The sequence below is a fragment of the Camelus dromedarius genome, chromosome 13 (assembly GCF_036321535.1).
Source record: "Camelus dromedarius isolate mCamDro1 chromosome 13, mCamDro1.pat, whole genome shotgun sequence".
Taxonomy (NCBI): domain Eukaryota; kingdom Metazoa; phylum Chordata; class Mammalia; order Artiodactyla; family Camelidae; genus Camelus; species Camelus dromedarius.
In genome coordinates this window covers 39,486,182-39,507,919 of record NC_087448.1, presented here as the reverse complement: position 1 = coordinate 39,507,919, position 21,738 = coordinate 39,486,182, and positions in this window count along the sequence as shown.

The following is a 21,738-nucleotide window of genomic DNA, read 5'->3' as shown; positions in this document are numbered from 1 at the left end:
AGAACTGAGCATGTGGGGAGAGGTTCGTTCATCTAGCACAAAGGGAATGGGTTGCAGGAGAAACTTTTTCTCTGGTTTCTCAGTGTGTTTCCTAGTGCCGGTTTGAAGTTCCTGCAGTTTTCACTTAAAACCGAGTTGGAGCTGTTTCCTCCCCATATATATGTATGGAGTGTAGTTTGCAACTGAAAAGAAACTTTGTGTTCCCAACAAGCTAGGTGAAGTACGGCTTTCACACACACTTATCTCTCAGAATTGAGCATGTGGAGAGACGTTCGTTCATCTAGCACAAAGGGAATGGGTAGCAGGAGAAACTTTTTCTCTGGTTTCTCAGTGTGTTTCCTAGTGCCGGTTAGATGTTCCTGCAGTTTTCACTGTAAAACCGAGTTCGAGCTTGTGCCTCCACATATATATGTATGGAGTGTAGTTTGCAACTAAAAAGAAACTTTGTGTTCCCAACAAGCTAGGTGAAGGACGGCTTTCACACACACTTATCTCTCAGAACTGAGCACGTGGAGAGACGTTCGTTCATCTAGCACAAAAGGAACGAGTTGCAGGAGAAACTTTTACTCTGGTTTCTCAGTGTGTTTCCTAGTGCCTTTTTGAAGTTCCTGCAGTTTTCACTGTACAACCGAGTTGGAGATTGTGCCTCCCCATATATATGTATGGAGTGTAGTTTGCAACTGAAAAGAAACTTTGTGTTCCCAACAAGCTAGGCGAAGGACGGCTTTCACACACACTTATCTCTCAGACCTGAGCATGTGGAGAGACGTTTGTTCATCTAGCACAAAGGGAATGGGTTGCAGGAGAAACTTTTTCTCTGGTTTCTCAGTGTGTTTCCTAGTGCCGGTTTGAAGTTCCTGCAGTTTTCACTTAAAACCGAGTTGGAGCTGTTGCCTCCCCATATATATGTATGGAGTGTAGTTTGCAACTGAAAAGAAACTTTGTGTTCCCAACAAGCTAGGTGAAGTACGGCTTTCACACGCACTTATCTCTCAGAATTGAGCATGTGGAGAGACGTTCGTTCATCTAGCACAAAGGGAATGGGTAGCAGGAGAAACTTTTTCTCTGGTTTCTCAGTGTGTTTCCTAGTGCCGGTTAGATGTTCCTGCAGTTTTCACTGTAAAACCGAGTTCGAGCTTGTGCCTCCACATATATATGTATGGAGTGTAGTTTGCAACTAAAAAGAAACTTTGTGTTCCCAACAAGCTAGGTGAAGGACGGCTTTCACACACACTTATCTCTCAGAACTGAGCATGTGGAGAGACGTTCGTTCATCTAGCACAAAGGGAATGAGTTGCAGGAGAAACTTTTTCTCTGGTTTCTCAGTGTGTTTCCTAGTGCCTGTTTGAATTTCCTGCAGTTTTCACTGTAAAACCGAGTTGGAGCTTGTGCCTCCCCATATATATGTATGGAGTGTAGTTTGCAACTGAAAAAAAACTTTGTGTTCCCAACAAGCTAGGTGAAGGACGGCTTTCACACACACTTATCTCTCAGAACTGAGCATGTGGAGAGACGTTCGTTCATCTAGCACAAAGGGAATGGGTTGCAGGAGAAACTTTTTCTCTGGTTTCTCAGTGTGTTTCCTAGTGCCGGTTAGATGTTCCTGCAGTTTTCACTGTAAAACCGAGTTCGAGCTTGTGCCTCCACTTATATATCTATGGAGTGTAGTTTGCAACTAAAAAGAAACTTTGTGTTCCCAACAAGCTAGGTGAAGGACGGCTTTCACACACACTTATCTCTCAGAACTGAGCATGTGGAGAGACGTTCGTTCATCTAGCACAAAGGGAACGAGTTGCAGGAGAAACTTTTACTCTGGTTTCTCAGTGTATTTCCTAGTGCCTGTTTGAAGTTCCTGCAGTTTTCACTGTAAAACCGAGTTGGAGCTTGTGCCTCCCCATATATATGTATGGAGTGTAGTTTGCAACTGAAAAGAAACTTTGTGTTCCCAACAAGCTAGGTGAAGGACGGCTTTCACACACACTTATCTCTCAGAACTGAGCATGTGGAGAGACGTTCGTTCATCTAGCACAAAGGGAATGGGTTGCAGGAGAAACTTTTTCTCTGGTTTCTCAGTGTGTTTCCTAGTGCCGGTTTGAAGTTCCTGCAGTTTTCACTGTAAAACCGAGTTGGAGCTTGTGCCTCCCCATATATATGTATGGAGTGTAGTTTGCAACTGAAAAGAAACTTTGTGTTCCCAACAAGCTAGTTGAAGGACGGCTTTCACACACACTTATCTCTCAGAACTGAGCATGTGGAGAGACGTTCGTTAATCTAGCACAGTGGGAATAGTTGCAGGAGAAACTTTTTCTCTGGTTTCTCAGTGTGTTTCCTAGTGCCGGTTTGAAGGTCCTTCAGTTTTCTCTGTAAAACCGAGTTGGAACTTGTGCCTCCCCATATATATGTATGGAGTGTAGTTTGCAACTGAAAAGAAACTTTGTGTTCCCAACAAGCTAGGTGAAGGACGGCTTTCATACACACTTATCTCTCAGAACTGAGCATGTGGAGAGACGTTTGTTCATCTAGCACAAAGTTAACGGGTTGCAGGAGAAACATTTACTCTGGTTTCTCAGTGTGTTTCCTAGTGCCTTTTTGAAGTTCCTGCAGTTTTCACTGTACAACCGAGTTGGAGATTGTGCCTCCCCATATATATGTATGGAGTGTAGTTTGCAACTGAAAAGAAACTTTGTGTTCCCAACAAGCTAGGTGAAGGACGGCTTTCACACACACTTATCTCTCAGAATTGAGCATGTGGAGAGACGTTCGTTCATCTAGCACAAAGGGAATGGGTAGAAGGAGAAACTTTTTCTCTGGTTTCTCAGTGTGTTTCCTAGTGCCGGTTAGATGTTCCTGCAGTTTTCACTGTAAAACCGAGTTCGAGCTTGTGCCTCCACATATATATGTATGGAGTGTAGTTTGCAACTAAAAAGAAACTTTGTGTTCCCAACAAGCTAGGTGAAGGACGGCTTTCACACACACTTATCTCTCAGAACTGAGCATGTGGAGAGACGTTCGTTCATCTAGCACAAAGGGAATGAGTTGCAGGAGAAACTTTTACTCTGGTTTCTCAGTGTGTTTCCTAGTGCCTGTTTGAATTTCCTGCAGTTTTCACTGTAAAACCGAGTTGGAGCTTGTGCCTCCCCATATATATGTATGGAGTGTAGTTTGCAACTGAAAAAAAACTTTGTGTTCCCAACAAGCTAGGTGAAGGACGGCTTTCACACACACTTATCTCTCAGAACTGAGCATGTGGAGAGACGTTCGTTCATCTAGCACAAATGGAATGGGTTGCAGGAGAAACTTTTACTCTGGAATCTCAGTGTGTTTCCTAGTGCCGGTTTGAAGTTCCTGCAGTTTTCACTGTAAAACCGAGTTGGAGCTTGTGCCTCCCTATATATATGTATGGAGTGTAGTTTGCAACTGAAAAGAAACTTTGTGTTCCCAACAAGCTAGGTGAAGGACGGCTTTCACACACACTTATCTCTCAGAACTGAGCATGTGGAGAGACGTTCGTTCATTTAGCACAAAGGGAATGGGTTGCAGGAGAAACTTTTTCTCTGGTTTCTCAGTGTGTTTCCTAGTGCCGGTTTGAAGTTCCTGCAGTTTTCACTGTAAAACCGAGTTGGAGCTTCTGCCTCCCCATATATATGTATGGAGTGTAGTTTGCAACTGAAAAGAAACTTTGTGTTCCCAACAAGCTAGGTGAAGGACGGCTTTCACACACACCTATCTCTCAGAACTGAGCATGTGGAGAGACGTTCGTTCATCTAGCACAATGGGAATAGTTGCAGGAGAAACTTTTTCTCTGGTTTCTCAGTGTGTTTCCTAGTGCCGGTTTGAAGGTCCTTCAGTTTTCTCTGTAAAACCGAGTTGGAGCTTGTGCCTCCCCATATATATGTATGGAGTGTAGTTTGCAACTGAAAAGAAACTTTGTGTTCCCAACAAGCTAGGTGAAGGACGGCTTTCACACACACTTATCTCTCAGAACTGAGCATGTGGAGAGACGTTCGTTCATCTAGCACAAAGGGAATGGGTTGCAGGAGAAACTTTTTCTCTGGTTTCTCAGTGTGTTTCCTAGTGCCGGTTAGATGTTCCTGCAGTTTTCACTGTAAAACCGAGTTCGAGCTTGTGCCTCCACTTATATATCTATGGAGTGTAGTTTGCAACTAAAAAGAAACTTTGTGTTCCCAACAAGCTAGGTGAAGGACGGCTTTCACACACACTTATCTCTCAGAACTGAGCATGTGGAGAGACGTTCGTTCATCTAGCACAAAGGGAACGAGTTGCAGGAGAAACTTTTACTCTGGTTTCTCAGTGTATTTCCTAGTGCCTGTTTGAAGTTCCTGCAGTTTTCACTGTAAAACCGAGTTGGAGCTTGTGCCTCCCCATATATATGTATGGAGTGTAGTTTGCAACTGAAAAGAAACTTTGTGTTCCCAACAAGCTAGGTGAAGGACGGCTTTCACACACACTTATCTCTCAGAACTGAGCATGTGGAGAGACGTTCGTTCATCTAGCACAAAGGGAATGGGTTGCAGGAGAAACTTTTTCTCTGGTTTCTCAGTGTGTTTCCTAGTGCCGGTTTGAAGTTCCTGCAGTTTTCACTGTAAAACCGAGTTGGAGCTTGTGCCTCCCCATATATATGTATGGAGTGTAGTTTGCAACTGAAAAGAAACTTTGTGTTCCCAACAAGCTAGTTGAAGGACGGCTTTCACACACACATATCTCTCAGAACTGAGCATGTGGAGAGACGTTCGTTAATCTAGCACAGTGGGAATAGTTGCAGGAGAAACTTTTTCTCTGGTTTCTCAGTGTGTTTCCTAGTGCCGGTTTGAAGGTCCTTCAGTTTTCTCTGTAAAACCGAGTTGGAACTTGTGCCTCCCCATATATATGTATGGAGTGTAGTTTGCAACTGAAAAGAAACTTTGTGTTCCCAACAAGCTAGGTGAAGGACGGCTTTCATACACACTTATCTCTCAGAACTGAGCATGTGGAGAGACGTTTGTTCATCTAGCACAAAGTTAACGGGTTGCAGGAGAAACATTTACTCTGGTTTCTCAGTGTGTTTCCTAGTGCCTTTTTGAAGTTCCTGCAGTTTTCACTGTACAACCGAGTTGGAGATTGTGCCTCCCCATATATATGTATGGAGTGTAGTTTGCAACTGAAAAGAAACTTTGTGTTCCCAACAAGCTAGGTGAAGGACGGCTTTCACACACACTTATCTCTCAGAACTGAGCATGTGGAGAGACGTTCGTTAATCTAGCACAGTGGGAATAGTTGCAGGAGAAACTTTTTCTCTGGTTTCTCAGTGTGTTTCCTAGTGCCGGTTTGAAGGTCCTTCAGTTTTCTCTGTAAAACCGAGTTGGAACTTGTGCCTCCCCATATATATGTATGGAGTGTAGTTTGCAACTGAAAAGAAACTTTGTGTTCCCAACAAGCTAGGTGAAGGACGGCTTTCATACACACTTATCTCTCAGAACTGAGCATGTGGAGAGACGTTTGTTCATCTAGCACAAAGTTAACGGGTTGCAGGAGAAACATTTACTCTGGTTTCTCAGTGTGTTTCCTAGTGCCTTTTTGAAGTTCCTGCAGTTTTCACTGTACAACCGAGTTGGAGATTGTGCCTCCCCATATATATGTATGGAGTGTAGTTTGCAACTGAAAAGAAACTTTGTGTTCCCAACAAGCTAGGTGAAGGACGGCTTTCACACACACTTATCTCTCAGAATTGAGCATGTGGAGAGACGTTCGTTCATCTAGCACAAAGGGAATGGGTAGAAGGAGAAACTTTTTCTCTGGTTTCTCAGTGTGTTTCCTAGTGCCGGTTAGATGTTCCTGCAGTTTTCACTGTAAAACCGAGTTCGAGCTTGTGCCTCCACATATATATGTATGGAGTGTAGTTTGCAACTAAAAAGAAACTTTGTGTTCCCAACAAGCTAGGTGAAGGACGGCTTTCACACACACTTATCTCTCAGAACTGAGCATGTGGAGAGACGTTCGTTCATCTAGCACAAAGGGAATGGGTTGCAGGAGAAACTTTTTCTCTGGTTTCTCAGTGTGTTTCCTAGTGCCGGTTTGAAGTTCCTGCAGTTTTCACTGTAAAACCGAGTTGGAGCTTCTGCCTCCCCATATATATGTATGGAGTGTAGTTTGCAACTGAAAAGAAACTTTGTGTTCCCAACAAGCTAGTTGAAGGACGGCTTTCACACACACTTATCTCTCAGAACTGAGCATGTGGAGAGACGTTCGTTAATCTAGCACAGTGGGAATAGTTGCAGGAGAAACTTTTTCTCTGGTTTCTCAGTGTGTTTCCTAGTGCCGGTTTGAAGGTCCTTCAGTTTTCTCTGTAAAACCGAGTTGGAACTTGTGCCTCCCCATATATATGTATGGAGTGTAGTTTGCAACTGAAAAGAAACTTTGTGTTCCCAACAAGCTAGGTGAAGGACGGCTTTCATACACACTTATCTCTCAGAACTGAGCATGTGGAGAGACGTTTGTTCATCTAGCACAAAGTTAACGGGTTGCAGGAGAAACATTTACTCTGGTTTCTCAGTGTGTTTCCTAGTGCCTTTTTGAAGTTCCTGCAGTTTTCACTGTACAACCGAGTTGGAGATTGTGCCTCCCCATATATATGTATGGAGTGTAGTTTGCAACTGAAAAGAAACTTTGTGTTCCCAACAAGCTAGGTGAAGGACGGCTTTCACACACACTTATCTCTCAGAATTGAGCATGTGGAGAGACGTTCGTTCATCTAGCACAAAGGGAATGGGTAGAAGGAGAAACTTTTTCTCTGGTTTCTCAGTGTGTTTCCTAGTGCCGGTTAGATGTTCCTGCAGTTTTCACTGTAAAACCGAGTTCGAGCTTGTGCCTCCACATATATATGTATGGAGTGTAGTTTGCAACTAAAAAGAAACTTTGTGTTCCCAACAAGCTAGGTGAAGGACGGCTTTCACACACACTTATCTCTCAGAACTGAGCATGTGGAGAGACGTTCGTTCATCTAGCACAAAGGGAATGAGTTGCAGGAGAAACTTTTACTCTGGTTTCTCAGTGTGTTTCCTAGTGCCTGTTTGAATTTCCTGCAGTTTTCACTGTAAAACCGAGTTGGAGCTTGTGCCTCCCCATATATATGTATGGAGTGTAGTTTGCAACTGAAAAAAAACTTTGTGTTCCCAACAAGCTAGGTGAAGGACGGCTTTCACACACACTTATCTCTCAGAACTGAGCATGTGGAGAGACGTTCGTTCATCTAGCACAAATGGAATGGGTTGCAGGAGAAACTTTTACTCTGGAATCTCAGTGTGTTTCCTAGTGCCGGTTTGAAGTTCCTGCAGTTTTCACTGTAAAACCGAGTTGGAGCTTGTGCCTCCCTATATATATGTATGGAGTGTAGTTTGCAACTGAAAAGAAACTTTGTGTTCCCAACAAGCTAGGTGAAGGACGGCTTTCACACACACTTATCTCTCAGAACTGAGCATGTGGAGAGACGTTCGTTCATCTAGCACAAAGTTAACGGGTTGCAGGAGAAACATTTACTCTGGTTTCTCAGTGTGTTTCCTAGTGCCTTTTTGAAGTTCCTGCAGTTTTCACTGTAAAACCGAGTTGGAGCTTGTGCCTCCCCATATATATGTATGGAGTGTAGTTTGCAACTGAAAAGATACTTTGTGTTCCCAACAAGCTAGGTGAAGGACGGCTTTCACACACACTTATCTCTCAGAACTGAGCATGTGGAGAGACGTTCGTTCATCTAGCACAAAGGGAATGGGTTGCAGGAGAAACTTTTTCTCTGGTTTCTCAGTGTGTTTCCTAGTGCCGTGTTGAAGTTCCTGCAGTTTTCACTTAAAACCGAGTTGGAGCTGTTGCCTCCCCATATATATGTATGGAGTGTAGTTTGCAACTGAAAAGAACCTTTGTGTTCCCAACAAGCTAGGTGAAGGACGGCTTTCACACACACTTATTTCTCAGAATTGAGCATGTGGAGAGTCTTTCGTTCATCTAGCACAAAGAGAATGGGTAGCAAGAGAAACTTTTTCTCTAGTTTCTCAGTGTGTTTCCTAGTGCCGGTTTGAAGTTCCTGCAGTTTTCACTGTAAAACCGAGTTCGAGCTTGTGCCTCCCCATATATATGTATGGAATGTAGTTTGCAACTGAAAAGAAACTTTGTGTTCCCAACAAGCTAGGTGAAGGACGGCTTTCACACACACTTATCTCTCAGAACTGAGCATGTGGGAGACGTTCGTTCATCTAGCACAAGGGGAATGGTTTGCAGGACAAACTTTTTCTCTGGATTCTCAGTGTGTTTCCTAGTGCCGGTTTGAAGTTCCTGCAGTTTTCACTGTAAAACCGAGTTCGAGCTTGTGACTCCACATATATATGTATGGAGTGTAGTTTGCAACTGAAAAGAAACTTTGTGTTCCCAAAAAGCTAGGTGAAGGACGGCTTTCACACACACTAATCTCTCAGAACTGAGCATGTGGAGAGACGTCCGTTCATCTAGCACAAAGCGAATGGGTTGCAGGAGAAACTTTTACTCTGGTTTCTCAGTGTGTTTCCTAGTGCCTGTTTGAAGTTCCTGCAGTTTTCACTGTAAAATCGAGTTGGAGCTTGTGCCTCCCCATATATATGTATGGAGTGTAGTTTGCAACTGAAAAGAAACTTTGTGTTCCCAACAAGCTAGGTGAAGGACGGCTTTCACACACACTTATCTCTCAGAACTGAGCATGTGGAGAGACGTTCGTTCATCTAGCACAAAGTTAACGGGTTGCAGGAGAAACCTTTACTCTGGTTTCTCAGTGTTTTTCCTAGTGCCTTTTTGACGTTCCTGCAGTTTTCACTGTAAAACCGAGTTGGAGATTGTGCCTCCCCATATATATGTATGGAGTGTAGTTTGCAACTGAAAAGAAACTTTGTGTTCCCAACAAGCTAGGTGAAGTACGGCTTTCACACACACTTATCTCTCAGAACTGAGCATGTGGGGAGACGTTCGTTCATCTAGCACAAAGGGAATGGGTTGCAGGAGAAACTTTTTCTCTGGTTTCTCAGTGTGTTTCCTAGTGCCGGTTTGAAGTTCCTGCAGTTTTCACTTAAAACCGAGTTGGAGCTGTTGCCTCCCCATCTATATGTATGGAGTGTAGTTTGCAACTGAAAAGAAACTTTGTGTTCCCAACAAGCTAGGTGAAGGACGGCTTTCACACACACTTATCTCTCAGAACTGAGCATGTGGAGAGACGTTCGTTCATCTAGCACAAAGTTAACGGGTTGCAGGAGAAACATTTACTCTGGTTTCTCAGTGTGTTTCCTAGTGCCTTTTTGAAGTTCCTGCAGTTTTCACTGTACAACCGAGTTGGAGATTGTGCCTCCCCATATATATGTATGGAGTGTAGTTTGCAACTGAAAAGAAACTTTGTGTTCCCAACAAGCTAGGTGAAGGACGGCTTTCACACACACTTATCTCTCAGACCTGAGCATGTGGAGAGACGTTTGTTCATCTAGCACAAAGGGAATGGGTTGCAGGAGAAACTTTTCTCTGGTTTCTCAGTGTGTTTCCTAGTGCCGATTTGAAGTTCCTGCAGTTTTCACTTAAAACCGAGTTGGAGCTGTTGCCTCCCCATATATATGTATGGAGTGTAGTTTGCAACTGAAAAGAAACTTTGTGTTCCCAACAAGCTAGGTGAAGTACGGCTTTCACACACACTTATCTCTCAGAATTGAGCATGTGGAGAGACGTTCGTTCATCTAGCACAAAGGGAATGGGTAGCAGGAGAAACTTTTTCTCTGGTTTCTCAGTGTGTTTCCTAGTGCCGGTTAGATGTTCCTGCAGTTTTCACTATAAAACCGAGTTCGAGCTTGTGCCTCCACATATATATGTATGGAGTGTAGTTTGCAACTGAAAAGAAACTTTGTGTTCCCAACAAGCTAGGTGAAGGACGGCTTTCACACACACCTATCTCTCAGAACTGAGCATGTGGAGAGACGTTCGTTCATCTAGCACAATGGGAATAGTTGCAGGAGAAACTTTTTCTCTGGTTTCTCAGTGTGTTTCCTAGTGCCGGTTTGAAGGTCCTTCAGTTTTCTCTGTAAAACCGAGTTGGAGCTTGTGCCTCCCCATATATATGTATGGAGTGTAGTTTGCAACTGAAAAGAAACTTTGTGTTCCCAACAAGCTAGGTGAAGGACGGCTTTCACACACACTTATCTCTCAGAACTGAGCATGTGGATAGACGTTCGTTCATCTAGCACAAAGTTAACGGGTTACAGGAGAAACATTTACTCTGGTTTCTCAGTGTGTTTCCTAGTGCCTTTTTGAAGTTCCTGCAGTTTTCACTGTAAAACCGAGTTGGAGCTTGTGCCTCCCCATATATATGTATGGAGTGTAGTTTGCAACTGAAAAGAAACTTTGTGTTCCCAACAAGCTAGGTGAAGGACGGCTTTCACACACACTTATCTCTCAGAACTGAGCATGTGGAGAGACGTTCGTTCATCTAGCACAAAGGGAATGGGTTGCAGGAGAAACTTTTTCTCTGGTTTCTCAGTGTGTTTCCTAGTGCCGGTTTGAAGTTCCTGCAGTTTTCACTTAAAACCGAGTTGGAGCTGTTGCCTCCCCATATATATGTATGGAGTGTAGTTTGCAACTGAAAAGAACCTTTGTGTTCCCAACAAGCTAGGTGAAGGACGGCTTTCACACACACTTATTTCTCAGAATTGAGCATGTGGAGAGACTTTCGTTCATCTAGCACAAAGAGAATGGGTAGCAAGAGAAACTTTTTCTCTAGTTTCTCAGTGTGTTTCCTAGTGCCGGTTTGAAGTTCCTGCAGTTTTCACTGTAAAACCGAGTTCGAGCTTGTGCCTCCCCATATATATGTATGGAATGTAGTTTGCAACTGAAAAGAAACTTTGTGTTCCCAACAAGCTAGGTGAAGGACGGCTTTCACACACACTTATCTCTCAGAACTGAGCATGTGGGAGACGTTCGTTCATCTAGCACAAGGGGAATGGGTTGCAGGACAAACTTTTTCTCTGGATTCTCAGTGTGTTTCCTAGTGCCGGTTTGAAGTTCCTGCAGTTTTCACTGTAAAACCGAGTTCGAGCTTGTGACTCCACATATATATGTATGGAGTGTAGTTTGCAACTGAAAAGAAACTTTGTGTTCCCAAAAAGCTAGGTGAAGGACGGCTTTCACACACACTAATCTCTCAGAACTGAGCATGTGGAGAGACGTCCGTTCATCTAGCACAAAGCGAATGGGTTGCAGGAGAAACTTTTACTCTGGTTTCTCAGTGTGTTTCCTAGTGCCTGTTTGAAGTTCCTGCAGTTTTCACTGTAAAATCGAGTTGGAGCTTGTGCCTCCCCATATATATGTATGGAGTGTAGTTTGCAACTGAAAAGAAACTTTGTGTTCCCAACAAGCTAGGTGAAGGACGGCTTTCACACACACTTATCTCTCAGAACTGAGCATGTGGAGAGACGTTCGTTCATCTAGCACAAAGTTAACGGGTTGCAGGAGAATCCTTTACTCTGGTTTCTCAGTGTTTTTCCTAGTGCCTTTTTGACGTTCCTGCAGTTTTCACTGTAAAACCGAGTTGGAGATTGTGCCTCCCCATATATATGTATGGAGTGTAGTTTGCAACTGAAAAGAAACTTTGTGTTCCCAACAAGCTAGGTGAAGTACGGCTTTCACACACACTTATCTCTCAGAACTGAGCATGTGGGGAGACGTTCGTTCATCTAGCACAAAGGGAATGGGTTGCAGGAGAAACTTTTTCTCTGGTTTCTCAGTGTGTTTCCTAGTGCCGGTTTGAAGTTCCTGCAGTTTTCACTTAAAACCGAGTTGGAGCTGTTGCCTCCCCATCTATATGTATGGAGTGTAGTTTGCAACTGAAAAGAAACTTTGTGTTCCCAACAAGCTAGGTGAAGGACGGCTTTCACACACACTTATCTCTCAGAACTGAGCATGTGGAGAGACGTTCGTTCATCTAGCACAAAGTTAACGGGTTGCAGGAGAAACATTTACTCTGGTTTCTCAGTGTGTTTCCTAGTGCCGGTTTGAAGTTCCGGCAGTTTTCACTGTACAACCGAGTTGGAGATTGTGCCTCCCCATATATATGTATGGAGTGTAGTTTGCAACTGAAAAGAAACTTTGTGTTCCCAACAAGCTAGGTGAAGGACGGCTTTCACACACACTTATCTCTCAGACCTGAGCATGTGGAGAGACGTTTGTTCATCTAGCACAAAGGGAATGGGTTGCAGGAGAAACTTTTCTCTGGTTTCTCAGTGTGTTTCCTAGTGCCGATTTGAAGTTCCTGCAGTTTTCACTTAAAACCGAGTTGGAGCTGTTGCCTCCCCATATATATGTATGGAGTGTAGTTTGCAACTGAAAAGAAACTTTGTGTTCCCAACAAGCTAGGTGAAGTACGGCTTTCACACACACTTATCTCTCAGAATTGAGCATGTGGAGAGACGTTCGTTCATCTAGCACAAAGGGAATGGGTAGCAGGAGAAACTTTTTCTCTGGTTTCTCAGTGTGTTTCCTAGTGCCGGTTAGATGTTCCTGCAGTTTTCACTATAAAACCGAGTTCGAGCTTGTGCCTCCACATATATATGTATGGAGTGTAGTTTGCAACTGAAAAGAAACTTTGTGTTCCCAACAAGCTAGGTGAAGGACGGCTTTCACACACACCTATCTCTCAGAACTGAGCATGTGGAGAGACGTTCGTTCATCTAGCACAATGGGAATAGTTGCAGGAGAAACTTTTTCTCTGGTTTCTCAGTGTGTTTCCTAGTGCCGGTTTGAAGGTCCTTCAGTTTTCTCTGTAAAACCGAGTTGGAGCTTGTGCCTCCCCATATATATGTATGGAGTGTAGTTTGCAACTGAAAAGAAACTTTGTGTTCCCAACAAGCTAGGTGAAGGACGGCTTTCACACACACTTATCTCTCAGAACTGAGCATGTGGATAGACGTTCGTTCATCTAGCACAAAGTTAACGGGTTGCAGGAGAAACATTTACTCTGGTTTCTCAGTGTGTTTCCTAGTGCCTTTTTGAAGTTCCTGCAGTTTTCACTGTAAAACCGAGTTGGAGCTTGTGCCTCCCCATATATATGTATGGAGTGTAGTTTGCAACTGAAAAGAAACTTTGTGTTCCCAACAAGCTAGGTGAAGGACGGCTTTCACACACACTTATCTCTCAGAACTGAGCATGTGGAGAGACGTTCGTTCATCTAGCACAAAGGGAATGGGTTGCAGGAGAAACTTTTTCTCTGGTTTCTCAGTGTGTTTCCTAGTGCCGGTTTGAAGTTCCTGCAGTTTTCACTTAAAACCGAGTTGGAGCTGTTGCCTCCCCATATATATGTATGGAGTGTAGTTTGCAACTGAAAAGAACCTTTGTGTTCCCAACAAGCTAGGTGAAGGACGGCTTTCACACACACTTATTTCTCAGAATTGAGCATGTGGAGAGACTTTCGTTCATCTAGCACAAAGAGAATGGGTAGCAAGAGAAACTTTTTCTCTAGTTTCTCAGTGTGTTTCCTAGTGCCGGTTTGAAGTTCCTGCAGTTTTCACTGTAAAACCGAGTTCGAGCTTGTGCCTCCCCATATATATGTATGGAATGTAGTTTGCAACTGAAAAGAAACTTTGTGTTCCCAACAAGCTAGGTGAAGGACGGCTTTCACACACACTTATCTCTCAGAACTGAGCATGTGGGAGACGTTCGTTCATCTAGCACAAGGGGAATGGGTTGCAGGACAAACTTTTTCTCTGGATTCTCAGTGTGTTTCCTAGTGCCGGTTTGAAGTTCCTGCAGTTTTCACTGTAAAACCGAGTTCGAGCTTGTGACTCCACATATATATGTATGGAGTGTAGTTTGCAACTGAAAAGAAACTTTGTGTTCCCAAAAAGCTAGGTGAAGGACGGCTTTCACACACACTAATCTCTCAGAACTGAGCATGTGGAGAGACGTCCGTTCATCTAGCACAAAGCGAATGGGTTGCAGGAGAAACTTTTACTCTGGTTTCTCAGTGTGTTTCCTAGTGCCTGTTTGAAGTTCCTGCAGTTTTCACTGTAAAATCGAGTTGGAGCTTGTGCCTCCCCATATATATGTATGGAGTGTAGTTTGCAACTGAAAAGAAACTTTGTGTTCCCAACAAGCTAGGTGAAGGACGGCTTTCACACACACTTATCTCTCAGAACTGAGCATGTGGAGAGACGTTCGTTCATCTAGCACAAAGTTAACGGGTTGCAGGAGAAACCTTTACTCTGGTTTCTCAGTGTTTTTCCTAGTGCCTTTTTGACGTTCCTGCAGTTTTCACTGTAAAACCGAGTTGGAGATTGTGCCTCCCCATATATATGTATGGAGTGTAGTTTGCAACTGAAAAGAAACTTTGTGTTCCCAACAAGCTAGGTGAAGTACGGCTTTCACACACACTTATCTCTCAGAACTGAGCATGTGGGGAGACGTTCGTTCATCTAGCACAAAGGGAATGGGTTGCAGGAGAAACTTTTTCTCTGGTTTCTCAGTGTGTTTCCTAGTGCCGGTTTGAAGTTCCTGCAGTTTTCACTTAAAACCGAGTTGGAGCTGTTGCCTCCCCATCTATATGTATGGAGTGTAGTTTGCAACTGAAAAGAAACTTTGTGTTCCCAACAAGCTAGGTGAAGGACGGCTTTCACACACACTTATCTCTCAGAACTGAGCATGTGGAGAGACGTTCGTTCATCTAGCACAAAGTTAACGGGTTGCAGGAGAAACATTTACTCTGGTTTCTCAGTGTGTTTCCTAGTGCCTTTTTGAAGTTCCTGCAGTTTTCACTGTACAACCGAGTTGGAGATTGTGCCTCCCCATATATATGTATGGAGTGTAGTTTGCAACTGAAAAGAAACTTTGTGTTCCCAACAAGCTAGGTGAAGGACGGCTTTCACACACACTTATCTCTCAGACCTGAGCATGTGGAGAGACGTTTGTTCATCTAGCACAAAGGGAATGGGTTGCAGGAGAAACTTTTCTCTGGTTTCTCAGTGTGTTTCCTAGTGCCGATTTGAAGTTCCTGCAGTTTTCACTTAAAACCGAGTTGGAGCTGTTGCCTCCCCATATATATGTATGGAGTGTAGTTTGCAACTGAAAAGAAACTTTGTGTTCCCAACAAGCTAGGTGAAGTACGGCTTTCACACACACTTATCTCTCAGAATTGAGCATGTGGAGAGACGTTCGTTCATCTAGCACAAAGGGAATGGGTAGCAGGAGAAACTTTTTCTCTGGTTTCTCAGTGTGTTTCCTAGTGCCGGTTAGATGTTCCTGCAGTTTTCACTGTAAAACCGAGTTCGAGCTTGTGCCTCCACATATATATGTATGGAGTGTAGTTTGCAACTGAAAAGAAACTTTGTGTTCCCAACAAGCTAGGTGAAGGACGGCTTTCACACACACTTATCTCTCAGAACTGAGCATGTGGAGAGACGTTCGTTCATCTAGCACAAAATTAACGGGTTGCAGGAGAAACCTTTACTCTGGTTTCTCAGTGTTTTTCCTAGTGCCTTTTTGACGTTCCTGCAGTTTTCACTGTAAAACCGAGTTGGAGATTGTGCCTCCCCATATATATGTATGGAGTGTAGTTTGCAACTGAAAAGAAACTTTGTGTTCCCAACAAGCTAGGTGAAGGACGGCTTTCACACACACTTATCTCTAAGAACTGAGCATGTGGGGAGACGTTCGTTCATCTAGCACAAAGGGAATGGGTTGCAGGAGAAACTTTTTCTCTGGTTTCTCAGTGTGTTTCCTAGTGCCGGTTTGAAGTTCCTGCAGTTTTCACTTAAAACCGAGTTGGAGCTGTTGCCTCCCCATATATATGTATGGAGTGTAGTTTGCAACTGAAAAGAAACTTTGTGTTCCCAAAAAGCTAGGTGAAGGACGGCTTTCACACACACTAATCTCTCAGAACTGAGCATGTGGAGAGACGTCCGTTCATCTAGCACAAAGGGAATGGGTTGCAGGAGAAACTTTTACTCTGGTTTCTCAGTGTGTTTCCTAGTGCCTGTTTGAAGTTCCTGCAGTTTTCACTGTAAAATCGAGTTGGAGCTTGTGCCTCCCCATATATATGTATGGAGTGTAGTTTGCAACTGAAAAGAAACTTTGTGTTCCCAACAAGCTAGGTGAAGGACGGCTTTCACACACACTAATCTCTCAGAACTGAGCATGTGGAGAGACGTCCGTTCATCTAGCACAAAGGGAATGGGTTGCAGGAGAAACTTTTACTCTGGTTTCTCAGTGTGTTTCCTAGTGCCTGTTTGAAGTTCCTGCAGTTTTCACTGTAAAATCGAGTTGGAGCTTGTGCCTCCCCATATATATGTATGGAGTGTAGTTTGCAACTGAAAAGAAACTTTGTGTTCCCAACAAGCTAGGTGAAGGACGGCTTTCACACACACTTATCTCTCAGAACTGAGCATGTGGAGAGACGTTCGTTCATCTAGCACAAAGTTAACGGGTTGCAGGAGAAACCTTTACTCTGGTTTCTCAGTGTTTTTCCTAGTGCCTTTTTGACGTTCCTGCAGTTTTCACTGTAAAACCGAGTTGGAGATTGTGCCTCCCCATATATATGTATGGAATGTAGTTTGCAACTGAAAAGAAACTTTGTGTTCCCAACAAGCTAGGTGAAGGACGGCTTTCACACACACTTATCTCTCAGAACTGAGCATGTGGGAGACGTTCGTTCATCTAGCACAAGGGGAATGGGTTGCAGGACAAACTTTTTCTCTGGATTCTCAGTGTGTTTCCTAGTGCCGGTTTGAAGTTCCTGCAGTTTTCACTGTAAAACCGAGTTCGAGCTTGTGACTCCACATATATATGTATGGAGTGTAGTTTGCAACTGAAAAGAAACTTTGTGTTCCCAAAAAGCTAGGTGAAGGACGGCTTTCACACACACTAATCTCTCAGAACTGAGCATGTGGAGAGACGTCCGTTCATCTAGCACAAAGGGAATGGGTTGCAGGAGAAACTTTTACTCTGGTTTCTCAGTGTGTTTCCTAGTGCCTGTTTGAAGTTCCTGCAGTTTTCACTGTAAAATCGAGTTGGAGCTTGTGCCTCCCCATATATATGTATGGAGTGTAGTTTGCAACTGAAAAGAAACTTTGTGTTCCCAACAAGCTAGGTGAAGGACGGCTTTCACACACACTTATCTCTCAGAACTGAGCATGTGGAGAGACGTTCGTTCATCTAGCACAAAGTTAACGGGTTGCAGGAGAAACCTTTACTCTGGTTTCTCAGTGTTTTTCCTAGTGCCTTTTTGACGTTCCTGCAGTTTTCACTGTAAAACCGAGTTGGAGATTGTGCCTCCCCATATATATGTATGGAGTGTAGTTTGCAACTGAAAAGAAACTTTGTGTTCCCAACAAGCTAGGTGAAGGACGGCTTTCACACACACTTATCTCTAAGAACTGAGCATGTGGGGAGACGTTCGTTCATCTAGCACAAAGGGAATGGGTTGCAGGAGAAACTTTTTCTCTGGTTTCTCAGTGTGTTTCCTAGTGCCGGTTTGAAGTTCCTGCAGTTTTCACTTAAAACCGAGTTGGAGCTGTTGCCTCCCCATCTATATGTATGGAGTGTAGTTTGCAACTGAAAAGAAACTTTGTGTTTCCAACAAGCTAGGTGAAGGACGGCTTTCACACACACTTATCTCTCAGAACTGAGCATGTGGAGAGACGTTCGTTCATCTAGCACAAAGTTAACGGGTTGCAGGAGAAACATTTACTCTGGTTTCTCAGTGTGTTTCCTAGTGCCGGTTTGAAGTTCCTGCAGTTTTCACTTAAAACCGAGTTGGAGCTGTTGCCTCCCCATATATATGTATGGAGTGTAGTTTGCAACTGAAAAGAACCTTTGTGTTCCCAACAAGCTAGGTGAAGGACGGCTTTCACACACACTTATTTCTCAGAATTGAGCATGTGGAGAGACTTTCGTTCATCTAGCACAAAGAGAATGGGTAGCAAGAGAAACTTTTTCTCTAGTTTCTCAGTGTGTTTCCTAGTGCCGGTTTGAAGTTCCTGCAGTTTTCACTGTAAAACCGAGTTCGAGCTTGTGCCTCCCCATATATATGTATGGAATGTAGTTTGCAACTGAAAAGAAACTTTGTGTTCCCAACAAGCTAGGTGAAGGACGGCTTTCACACACACTTATCTCTCAGAACTGAGCATGTGGGAGACGTTCGTTCATCTAGCACAAGGGGAATGGGTTGCAGGACAAACTTTTTCTCTGGATTCTCAGTGTGTTTCCTAGTGCCGGTTTGAAGTTCCTGCAGTTTTCACTGTAAAACCGAGTTCGAGCTTGTGACTCCACATATATATGTATGGAGTGTAGTTTGCAACTGAAAAGAAACTTTGTGTTCCCAAAAAGCTAGGTGAAGGACGGCTTTCACACACACTAATCTCTCAGAACTGAGCATGTGGAGAGACGTCCGTTCATCTAGCAGAAAGGGAATGGGTTGCAGGAGAAACTTTTACTCTGGTTTCTCAGTGTGTTTCCTAGTGCCTGTTTGAAGTTCCTGCAGTTTTCACTGTAAAATCGAGTTGGAGCTTGTGCCTCCCCATATATATGTATGGAGTGTAGTTTGCAACTGAAAAGAAACTTTGTGTTCCCAACAAGCTAGGTGAAGGACGGCTTTCACACACACTTATCTCTCAGAACTGAGCATGTGGAGAGACGTTCGTTCATCTAGCACAAAGTTAACGGGTTGCAGGAGAAACCTTTACTCTGGTTTCTCAGTGTTTTTCCTAGTGCCTTTTTGACGTTCCTGCAGTTTTCACTGTAAAACCGAGTTGGAGATTGTGCCTCCCCATATATATGTATGGAGTGTAGTTTGCAACTGAAAAGAAACTTTGTGTTCCCAACAAGCTAGGTGAAGGACGGCTTTCACACACACTTATCTCTCAGAACTGAGCATGTGGGGAGACGTTCGTTCATCTAGCACAAAGGGAATGGGTTGCAGGAGAAACTTTTTCTCTGGTTTCTCAGTGTGTTTCCTAGTGCCGGTTTGAAGTTCCTGCAGTTTTCACTTAAAACCGAGTTGGAGCTGTTGCCTCCCCATCTATATGTATGGAGTGTAGTTTGCAACTGAAAAGAAACTTTGTGTTCCCAACAAGCTAGGTGAAGGACGGCTTTCACACACACTTATCTCTCAGAACTGAGCATGTGGAGAGACGTTCGTTCATCTAGCACAAAGTTAACGGGTTGCAGGAGAAACATTTACTCTGGTTTCTCAGTGTGTTTCCTAGTGCCTTTTTGAAGTTCCTGCAGTTTTCACTGTACAACCGAGTTGGAGATTGTGCCTCCCCATATATATGTATGGAGTGTAGTTTGCAACTGAAAAGAAACTTTGTGTTCCCAACAAGCTAGGTGAAGGACGGCTTTCACACACACTTATCTCTCAGACCTGAGCATGTGGAGAGACGTTTGTTCATCTAGCACAAAGGGAATGGGTTGCAGGAGAAACTTTTCTCTGGTTTCTCAGTGTGTTTCCTAGTGCCGATTTGAAGTTCCTGCAGTTTTCACTTAAAACCGAGTTGGAGCTGTTGCCTCCCCATATATATGTATGGATTGTAGTTTGCAACTGAAAAGAAACTTTGTGTTCCCAACAAGCTAGGTGAAGTACGGCTTTCACACACACTTATCTCTCAGAATTGAGCATGTGGAGAGACGTTCGTTCATCTAGCACAAAGGGAATGGGTAGCAGGAGAAACTTTTTCTCTGGTTTCTCAGTGTGTTTCCTAGTGCCGGTTAGATGTTCCTGCAGTTTTCACTGTAAAACCGAGTTCGAGCTTGTGCCTCCACATATATATGTATGGAGTGTAGTTTGCAACTGAAAAGAAACTTTGTGTTCCCAACAAGCTAGGTGAAGGACGGCTTTCACACACACTTATCTCTCAGAACTGAGCATGTGGAGAGACGTTCGTTCATCTAGCACAAAGTTAACGGGTTGCAGGAGAAACCTTTACTCTGGTTTCTCAGTGTTTTTCCTAGTGCCTTTTTGACGTTCCTGCAGTTTTCACTGTAAAACCGAGTTGGAGATTGTGCCTCCCCATATATATGTATGGAGTGTAGTTTGCAACTGAAAAGAAACTTTGTGTTCCCAACAAGCTAGGTGAAGGACGGCTTTCACACACACTTATCTCTAAGAACTGAGCATGTGGGGAGACGTTCGTTCATCTAGCACAAAGGGAATGGGTTGCAGGAGAAACTTTTTCTCTGGTTTCTCAGTGTGTTTCCTAGTGCCGGTTTGAAGTTCCTGCAGTTTTCACTTAAAACCGAGTTGGAGCTGTTGCCTCCCCATCTATATGTATGGAGTGTAGTTTGCAACTGAAAAGAAACTTTGTGTTCCCAACAAGCTAGGTGAAGGACGGCTTTCACACACACTTATCTCTCAGAACTGAGCATGTGGAGAGACGTTCGTTCATCTAGCACAAAGTTAACGGGTTGCAGGAGAAACATTTACTCTGGTTTCTCAGTGTGTTTCCTAGTGCCTTTTTGAAGTTCCTGCAGTTTTCACTGTACAACCGAGTTGGAGATTGTACCTCCCCATATATATGTATGGAGTGTAGTTTGCAACTGAAAAGAAACTTTGTGTTCCCAACAAGCTAGGTGAAGGACGGCTTTCACACACACTTATCTCTCAGACCTGAGCATGTGGAGAGACTTTTGTTCATCTAGCACAAAGGGAATGGGTTGCAGGAGAAACTTTTTCTCTGGTTTCTCAGTGTGTTTCCTAGTGCCGGTTTGAAGTTCCTGCAGTTTTCACTTAAAACCGAGTTGGAGCTGTTGCCTCCCCATATATATGTATGGAGTGTAGTTTGCAACTGAAAAGAAACTTTGTGTTCCCAACAAGCTAGGTGAAGTACGGCTTTCACACACACTTATCTCTCAGAATTGAGCATGTGGAGAGACGTTCGTTCATCTAGCACAAAGGGAATGGGTAGCAGGAGAAACTTTTTCTCTGGTTTCTCAGTGTGTTTCCTAGTGCCGGTTAGATGTTCCTGCAGTTTTCACTGTAAAACCGAGTTCGAGCTTGTGCCTCCACATATATATGTATGGAGTGTAGTTTGCAACTAAAAAGAAACTTTGTGTTCCCAACAAGCTAGGTGAAGGACGGCTTTCACACACACTTATCTCTCAGAACTGAGCACGTGGAGAGACGTTCGTTCATCTAGCACAAAAGGAACGAGTTGCAGGAGAAACTTTTACTCTGGTTTCTCAGTGTGTTTCCTTGTGCCTTTTTGAAGTTCCTGCAGTTTTCACTGTACAACCGAGTTGGAGATTGTGCCTCCCCATATATATGTATGGAGTGTAGTTTGCAACTGAAAAGAAACTTTGTGTTCCCAACAAGCTAGGTGAAGGACGGCTTTCACACACACTTATCTCTCAGACCTGAGCATGTGGAGAGACGTTTGTTCATCTAGCACAAAGGGAATGGGTTGCAGGAGAAACTTTTTCTCTGGTTTCTCAGTGTGTTTCCTAGTGCCGGTTTGAAGTTCCTGCAGTTTTCACTTAAAACCGAGTTGGAGCTGTTGCCTCCCCATATATATGTATGGAGTGTAGTTTGCAACTGAAAAGAAACTTTGTGTTCCCAACAAGCTAGGTGAAGTACGGCTTTCACACACACTTATCTCTCAGAATTGAGCATGTGGAGAGACGTTCGTTCATCTAGCACAAAGGGAATGGGTAGCAGGAGAAACTTTTTCTCTGGTTTCTCAGTGTGTTTCCTAGTGCCGGTTAGATGTT